This window comes from Papio anubis, chromosome 8 (genome assembly GCF_008728515.1).
Source record: "Papio anubis isolate 15944 chromosome 8, Panubis1.0, whole genome shotgun sequence".
Classification (NCBI taxonomy): domain Eukaryota; kingdom Metazoa; phylum Chordata; class Mammalia; order Primates; family Cercopithecidae; genus Papio; species Papio anubis.
Window position 1 is genome coordinate 77441916 of NC_044983.1, and position 9167 is coordinate 77451082.

The following is a 9167-nucleotide window of genomic DNA, read 5'->3' on the forward strand; positions in this document are numbered from 1 at the left end:
TCCCCTACTTTATTCCCTTGTGAAGTATTTCTGTAATGTTCATTTTAACCTGATTTCATCTATGTAAAATTGGTAGGAGAAAGATTGGTAAAGACCCTTCTGAAGCTTTATTCCGCGCTTATCATCCTGACAGTATTACATTTCAGTACAAGAGAGAAAAAGAGAAGGAGGAAAACTATTTACATTACCTCTGGATTTAATCAGAAAGAGAGGAAATCTATTCACATTATCTTTCAATTTAATTAGTGAAACTACAAAAACTTACACAGAGTAGTAACAATGAACCAGATGCTTACATGCTACATAGTATAATTTTATAGAACCCAGGATTAAAAATACACTTAGTCAAGTTACTAAAATAAAACCCAGTAAACATTAAACTTACACGCATCAAAATTAAATAGTGAAAAGTGTAACCGTTCTTCACAGCTTACAGGTCATCACTAATTCTGCTCTGCGATAAACTGAGGGTATTTAAATCTTTATAACTTACACTCAAGGATCTGTTATCAAAAGGACTAGTATATCTTGTGTCAAAATAGTATCATAACACAAAGAAGAAATGGTTTGCTATTACGTTGTTAAATAAACTCATAAGAAACTGTAATAACTACAGACCAACAAAATGACAAGACTACACACAATAACTGCCCAACTTTTCATACGAAACTCTGCTAGTGGGAAAGGTGAGAAATGAGTCGCCTGGACTTGGAAAGATGCTGAAATAAGATTTTTAACTCTGGGCCGGGCGCAGTGGCTCAACGCCTGTAATCCCAGCACTTTGGGAGGCCGAGGCGGGTGGATCACCTGAGGTCAGGAGTTCTTGGCTAGCCTGGACAACATGGTGAAACCCCGGCTCTACTAAAAATACAAAAATTAGCCGGGCGTGGTGGCGCGCACCTGTAACCCCAGCTACTCGGGAGGCTGAGGCAGGAGAATGGCTTGAACCCTGGAGGTGGAGGTTGCGGTGAGCCGAGATCGTGCCATTGCACTCCAGCCTGGGCTACAAGAGCGAAACTCCATCTCAAAAAAAAAAAAAAAAAGATTTTTAACTCAAGTGACTCTCCGTAACCTTTCCCCATTATCAAAGATTTATGAAACTTTAGCTGCTGATTCACCGCTCCTCAGTTCCGCCTGACGGCCTCCCCCAAAATAAGTTAAGTCTGAAATCTCAACCTTCTCAAGGTCCGAGGGATCCACCTGGCCTTTGCCACTCTTCTACCTGAGGCCGCCTGGCTGGGGGAGGTCGCATATCAATACAACCACTGACGTCCGAAGATGTGAGCGCTACCCAAGCGTTAAAAACAAAACAAAACAAAGCAAAACACGTGCTGTGCTCATTAGGGGCGTCTTCGCCTCTGCCCTGGTGCGGAGTTGCTCCCAGGACGACCAGTTCAGTCTCACTCTGGAAAATCTCAGGTGAGGTGGCCCGACTCTGAGCAACCCCGTGGGCGGGAGGAAAGAGGCAAATACCCGGCATAGTTCGACCCTCGGAAGGTAAGGCCGGGGTCCGCGCCGGCCACGGGTCTTCCACACTGCAGGCGGCGAGACCCGCCGCTCCCCAGGCTCCCAGAGTCTCCCGCCTCCGCTGCCCGGTGCGCGCCCAGCGCCTCCCAGACGCACAGTGGGGTCGGCGGTGGCCTGAAGGTGGCTGGGCTTCCTGCGGCGCCTCTCCACTCTCCCGCGGAGCCTCTCGCCGCCCGCCAGACATCGAGGTTGCAGGTGTCACCCGTACGAGAACCCGGGACAGCGACCGCCTGTCCTGAGGTAACGACCCAGTCCTTACCTCAGCCCACTCCGCGATCCCGAACGAGCGCGCTTCCCGGTGACGGTTAAACCGGACTCTCCTTAACCGCAGCTTTTCACCTCCTCCCTCAGCAGCGAGAAGCCTCACGTGACACCCCCGCCCCAAAAGCAGCTGCTCCCCGCCTCAGCCTGTCTCTGCCCGGCCGCCGGGCCCGAGATCCCTGCCGTGTGGAAGGAGGGGCCGAACTTGGGACAGCTCTGCCGGAAGTGATGTCACGCCAAGGGTGCCCGCCCACCAGAGGCGCGACTGGAGTTGTCCGGCCGGGCCCTCAGATAGCGAAGATAAACGTAATCCTGTGGCAGGAAGTCGACATTCTCTGCACTATCTTTACTTTTCCAACCGAACTTCTGAGAAATGGAGGCTACAATACCTAGTTTGCAAAACAGGAGATTAGAAGACTACAATTCCCAGAAGGAACTACGAGCAACATTGGTCCGCGCTCATACTTTGCATCATGGGACTTGTAGTTATTACCAGCTTGCGCTGGTTCTAACAGGTTATAGATTGTTTTCTAGAATTAGCAGCGCTTTAAGGGATGACAATCGATTAGAAGAGTAGGAAGATAGAACACTGCTTAGTAGCTGCTCCGTTCTACATAATTCAAAAGTCCTCACTGGCAGAGAACCCCTGAAATTCTGTAGTGTCTTTTTACTACCTGGTGAGCAATTTGATCCCGATGATGGAATATTAGCCTTGTTAGACATGCGCTTCTGAAGACCTATGAAGTCGGGAAAGCCGAGCTTTTTGATAGGCAAATTCCAAGATTCAGACCGGTCTACAGGTCATTTCATCATTAGAATCAGATAATGTGGTTGAAAAATCATTCCATGATTTCTGAGGCTTTGGTGTAGTCCCAGTGTTACACATGGAGGGTCTTGACTACAAGTCGTCCAGGTTCTTGGTGTTCTGAACAAAGAATTGGACAAAACGCACAAAGAAAGCAAGGAAAGAATAAAGCAAGGAAAGCAGAGATTTATTGAAATGACAGTACATACACTCTACAGAGTGGGAGTGGCCTCCAGCAAGTGCCTCAAGAGCCCTGGTTACAGGATTTTCTGGAGTTTAAATATCCTCTAGAGATTTCCCGTTGGTTACTTGGTTCCCACCCTCTGTAAATTAAGGAGTAGCCTGCAACCAATCAGAGGCAAAAGTTACAAAGTTATTCTCCTATGCAAATGAAGACTAGGCCCAGATACCAAGGGCCTAGAAGGTTGGGCAGGGGGTTGCAAAGGTAATTGCCTCTGGTCCTTTTGTTACTTGAGCTTGGAAAGTTGGAGTTTTCCTTTTGATTTACTTTTAGAAAGTCAGCATGAATGGACCTTAGGTTCCCTGCCTCCAGACCCTATTCTACTGCCCGACTAAGAGTGGGAAAAAATGATAGTGGTCATTTTGAAATGAAGGTTGGAAAATAGTCTGGTTTGTGACATGATGATGGTTTTGGTTTGAGAGATTCTGCCCTTTCAGTGTGAATGAAATAAAAATAGAATTCTATAGAAACAATGTTAGGTAGGAGAATAGGGTCTGGAGGCAGGGGACCTAAGGCTGATTCATGCTGACTGGATATCAGAGGCGACTCCATTTTCAACCCCTCCTTTTCCTGCGTGGCAGTCGCTGCATGGCAGTTGCAACCCTCCTTTCTTCGGGCGGCAGTTGAAAAATGAAAGTACCTCTGATAGGTCCCCTCCCACAACCAATCAGACTGGTTGAGGGCCTACTTTTCACTCTGATTGGTCTCCTTCCACAACCAATCCGATTGGGCATGGGCCAATGGGACATCTCTAGAAGGTATTTAAGCCCTAGAAAATTCTGTAGTTGATGCTCTTGAACAACTTGCTTAAGCCTGTTCTCCCTCTGTGGAATATACTTTCCTTTAAAATAAATCTCTGCTTTCCTTGCCTTGTTTGTGTGTTCTGTCCAATTCTTTGTTCAAAACACCAAGAACCTGGACAACTACCCTCAACTGGTAACATATTTTGGCGAGCCAGCCAGGAGGTAAGCCCAAAGTTTGGGATTTGTTTTTTTCTTTTTCCTCTTTCTCTCTCTCTTTTCCTTTCCAAGTTGGGACCCTTGATGGGCAGTGCCTAAGCATGGAGGCAACTGCAGGTTTCTGGCTGGGGCCACTCTCTGGTGAAACCAAAAGGTCTATGTGGAAGCACCTGACTACCACCACCTGGTTCAGATGAGGAACCTGAGTCCTTTTCTTTTTGTCTTTCAGTGGGTGTTTCCTAGTAGCCCCTTGGTAATTGAAGGCAACCGGGGCCACTCTCTGGTGTTAACTGAAGGCCCAGGAGTGAATGGGGATAGCTGCCTTGCCCAGAAGGTGGAAGGACTCTTTTCTGTCTTTTCCAGTTACAATCCCTGATGCCTGTGAGTGATGCAATTGGCAGTGGCAGCCTGTCCAGGGAAAATTCACACACGTTTCAGGTGACTTAAGCCTTCTTTCCTTATGTTAAATTCTTCCCTTCCCCTACTCGACTGGCTAAGGATAAGTCACAGGGTTTGGGCATATTTGTGGTCTGTGTAACTCATGGAGGGAATTCATGAAAGGGAATCTATGTACAATTTAATCTTGTCCAAATTTAGAAGGTTAAAGAATTGTTTTAAGTGGGATAGGAAAAAAATCCACAGGTTTGTCTGAAAGTTAATTCTAGAAGTAGAGACCTACATCCAGGGGCAAGAGGGAAAGCTCATAGTGGGTCATCAGTGGTGATCGGAATGGGTCCCTGGCACCCATCTAAGGTCAGAGATGTCTGATGGACTAAGAGGGGTCCCTGGCACTAGAGGATTGACTGCTCCCGCTCCCACCAAGGGGCTCAGTTAGGCAAAACTCTAGCAGTGTGAAAGGAGGAATTAGATGAAGACTGAAGGGGCCTAGAGTCTTCCTCACTGCCCCTGTCCGGGAACATCATAATTACTATTGCAGAGCTCTGGGTAACTAGATGTCATGGGCACCTAAATTCAGTATTGTTTTTCCCCCATACAGGGGAGAATTACTCTTTCCTTACTGCTTATGCAGGAAAACTTTCCTCCCAGTCCAAGAGTGTTATGGGAACGGAAGGAAAGACACAAATGAGATTCTTTACTCCTCCTTTGTCAATTTGAGAAACAAATCTTCCAACAGAAATCTTTAGTAGTTCCAAGCTGTCCCATCCATCTGTTGGGAAGAGATATTATCATTAAAATAGGGGTACTAATACAATTTAAGCATCACCCAGTAAAATTGCTAATAGTCAAAAATACAGGCAATATCCCAGACCACATTAATAAACAGGTTAACCTGCTAGCATGGTATGCTGGGAAACCAGGTGTATTAGTCCATTTTCACACTGCTTATAAGGACAAACCTGAGACTGGACAATTTACAAAAGAAATACATTTAATGAACTTGCAGTTCCACATAGCTGGGAAGGCCTCCAATCATGGTGGAAGGCAAGGAGCAGCAAGTCACATCCTACGTGGATGGTAGCAGGCAAAGAGAGAAGTTGTGCAGGGAAACTCCCCCTTATAAAACTTTCAGATCTTGTGAGACTTGTTCATGATCATGAAAACAGCACGGGAAAAACCTGCCCCTATGATTCAATTACCTCCCACTGGATGTCTCCTATAACATGTGGGAATTCAAGATGAGATTTGGGTGGAGACACAGCCAAACCATATCACCAGGGAAAGCTAAAACAGTAGTGCCAGTCAAAATACCCATTTAAAGACCTCAGCTATTTCCCCAATTGAAAACAATGCCCAATTAAGCTGGAAGCAAGAAAAGGCCTGACATTCATAGTTGAGATATTACTTATCCATGGGCTCTAAAAACCCTGCAATTCTCTCTTAAAAACCCGCATCCTAACCATTCTAAAGCCCTTGAGGGAATACCTGCTAGTACAGGATTTCGGAATAGTTTGTGAGACTGTTATCCCTGTCCACCCATTGGAGGTAGATCCATATACCCTCCTGGCTCAGGTGCCAGGGGATGCAAAATGTTTCTCCTAGACCTAAAAGATGCTTTCATCTCTATTCCTCTGGCCCCAGAATCCCAATACCTTTTTGCCTTTGAATGGGAAAATCTTAATACCAGAAAAAAACAATGCACTTGGACAGTGTTCCCTCAGGGCTTTCGGCTTAGCCCTGATTTCTTAGCCTGATCTGTGGAGAGGGATCTGAGGGATCTGCAATTGGAGAACAGGAGTATATTCCAGTATGTGGATGAACTTACTGTGTGTAGCCCAACCCAGGAGGCTTCTGAACAAAATACTGTAAAAATCTTGAATTTCCTGACTGACAGAGGATATGAAGTGTCCAAAAAGAAGGCTCAGATTACCTTCCAATGGGTCCAATATTTAGGGTATGTCTTAACACCGGGAACCCGGCAAATATCCCCAGAATGAGTGTAAGCCATATGTGGTTCCCCCGCTACCACCAAGCAGCAGCTTTGTTCTTTCTGGGAAATGGCTGGGTTTTGCAGAATACTGGTACCAAATTTTGGGCTTGTAGCAAAGCTCGTATATGAAGCAAAAAGGAGGCCTGAAAATGAGCTAATGGAATCAACCCCAGAAATGAGAAGCCTTCATCAAGCTAAAACAGGCCCTTACCCAGGCTCCTGCTCTTGGCATCCCAGACATAACTAAGCCCTTCTCCTTGTATATAGCTGAGAAGGGCATAGCTGTGGGAGTGCTAGCCTAGAAATTAGAACCAGAACCCAGACCAACTGCCTGCTTTTCAAGGAAGTTGGATGGAGTAGCCTTGAGATGGCCAAGTTTCCTGCAGGCAATAGCCACTGCTGTGTTTGTGGAGGAAGCCACTAAAATCACCCTGGGTCAACCACTGGACGTTCTAACCCACCATCAGGTAAAGCCAGTCTTAGAGATAAAAGGACACATGTGGATGATGGAGGAAAAGTTAAACATATACCAGGCCATGCTCCTAGACAATCCAGATGTAACCCTTAAAACCTGTAACACCTTGAATCCATCTTCATTGCTACCCACAGGCCCAATAACTGATCATTCCTGTGAGCAGGTCATTGTACACACATATATTAGCTGGCCTGATTTAAAAGATTAGCCTCTCCCAGATTCTGAGGATAACTGGTTCACAGATGGCAGTAGTTTTGTGTCAAATGGGGAGCGCTGAGCTGGATATGCAATAGTAAATCACAACACCATTATTGAAGCAGTCACTGCCCCCTGGCACATCAGCACAAAATACTGCAATCATTGTTCTTACCTGAGCATTAATGTTGGGACAAACGAAAAAGCTTAACATACATACAGATTCTAAATACGAATTCCTTATGTTTCATGCTCATGCTACAATCTGGAAAGAAAGGGGATTACTAAATAGCAAATACTCTCCAATAAAGCATGGGCCTGAAATTCCTCAGCTATTGGAAGCAATACACCTGTCAAAGGCTGTAGCTATAATCCATTGTAGGGGCGTCAAAGGGACTTACTCCCTATAGCACAAGGGAACAGAAGGGCTGATAGAGAAGCCAAAGCCACATCCCTCAGGGTGCAATCCCAACAAATCCTAGCACTGCTTCCTTTTTATGATTCCCCAATGGATCCTGAATACACACTACAGGAAGAACAGTTAATAAAGGAACAAGGGGGACAAAAATAAGAATCCTGGTGGTATATGGAATCAAACTAAATCTCCCTCAAACAGCCCAATGGAGATGCCACCCTCACCGTGGTTAACAGGCTCTTCATTGGGCCTAACTTAGATTCAGTGGTTAAGCAGGTCTGTCAAGCCTGCTCACTGTGTGCACTTAACAGTCCAGGAAACAAAATGCTTCCTCTAATAGAATCAGTCCTGAGGAGAGGAACTTACCCAGGGGAAGACTGTCAATTAGACTTCACCCAAATGCCCACTTGTAGAGGATACAAGTTTTTGTTAGTGCTAATAGATACCTTTACTGGTTGGGTTGAAACTTACCCTACCAGAATAGAGAAGGCTAATGAGGTTATAAAGTTTCTCTTACAATAAATAGTCCCCTAGTTTGGGTAACCTCAGGGTCTCCAAAGTGATAATGGCCCATCCTTTAACTCCCAAATAACTCAAGGGGTCGCTAAGACCTTCAGGATCAAATACTATTTACATTCAGCGTGGAGGCCTCAATCCTTCGGGAAAGTAGAAAAGGCTAACCAAACTCTAAAAAAAGCATTAGGTAAGCTATATTAGGAAACATCAGAAATTTCACTGACTATATCCCTCTTAAGGATCTGCAATACCCCTGGAGCAAAACTTAATATAAACCCATACAAAATGTTATATGGGAGGCCATTCTCAACTAACGATCTAATTACTGATCCAGAAACAGCTGGTTTAGTAAAATACCTAGTTAACGGACAATTTCAGCAGGCTTTAACAAAAGTTTGGAACTCAAAGACTCCCCATACCAGGAGCTAACCAGCATCCCAAAATCAGGCCAAGAGATAAGGTACTTGTTAAAACTTGGAAGGAGGTATCACCTGCTCAACAACTACAGCCCAAATGAAAGGGATCATTTTCAGTGGTACTGGCCATGATTTCCATGGTCAAAGTATTAGGATTAAATAATTGGATACAACTTTCAAGGATCAAGTCTGTGATACCTGAAGCCTTGGACCTGGAACCCGAAGTTTCCATCAGCCACTACACCTGTGAACCAGTGGAAGACCTGAAGTACCTGTTTAGAAGACAGCCAAAAGGTAAGTAAATGCCTACCAACTTTCCTTGGTGTTTTTGTTGCATAGTTACTGTAGGCTGGATAATAGTAGCCATATTTTTATATATTTTTGCAGTTTTTCTTTTTTCAAATATTTGGAATCACTTCCTTTGGAGCAATTAAGCAGAATGTTTGAATTTCTCCCTATAACAAACATTCCTGATAGCATAGGTATCAACCCCCTGAAGTTCCCATTAGATCTTTTAACCAAATACATTTCCTCTCACCTAGAGACCATCGAGCTTCATATGATCATGCAACAAGATTGCCAGGCAGTTCCAAATGAAGATAGCACCCCCGGCGATCAATAAACTACCCTGCCTCCACTAGATAGAGCAGGGAAAAAGTTCCATGATCTCCGATAGGTAGGGACTGCTCCCCAAGTTAACTTGAAGCAGTTACAGAAGAAAGACCATCAGTCCCTCTGCTTCCCATAAAGATTTATAGGAATCATATCTCTCAGGGGGAAAATAGGGTCTGGAGGCAGGGAACCTAAGGCTGATTCATGCTGACTAGGTGTCAGAGGCTACTCCCTTTACAACCTCTCCTTCTGTGTGGCAGTTGAAAAATGAGACCAATATCCCTGATGAACATTGATGTGAAAATCCACAATAAAATACTGGCAAACCAAATCCAGCAGCACATCAAAAAGCTTAT

The 9167-nt window shown here is 45.0% G+C and overlaps 1 protein-coding gene across 4 annotated transcripts in view; it reads right to left on the minus strand.

Annotated features, from left to right (window-relative positions):
• The window catches only part of SNX16 (sorting nexin 16), a 53516-nt gene extending 51545 nt beyond the window's left edge, over positions 1-1971 (minus strand). For 2 of the 4 annotated variants that reach the window (XM_017962140.3, XM_003902917.5), the window contains exon 1: positions 1787-1971. The gene's annotated coding sequence lies outside the window, so the exon portion shown is untranslated. Of the gene's footprint in view, positions 1-1176; positions 1289-1786 lie in introns of those variants that run through there. The other 2 variants (XM_017962141.3, XM_009213257.4) reach the window with 2 other exon arrangements.
• Between the last annotated feature and the right edge of the window lie 7196 nt (positions 1972-9167).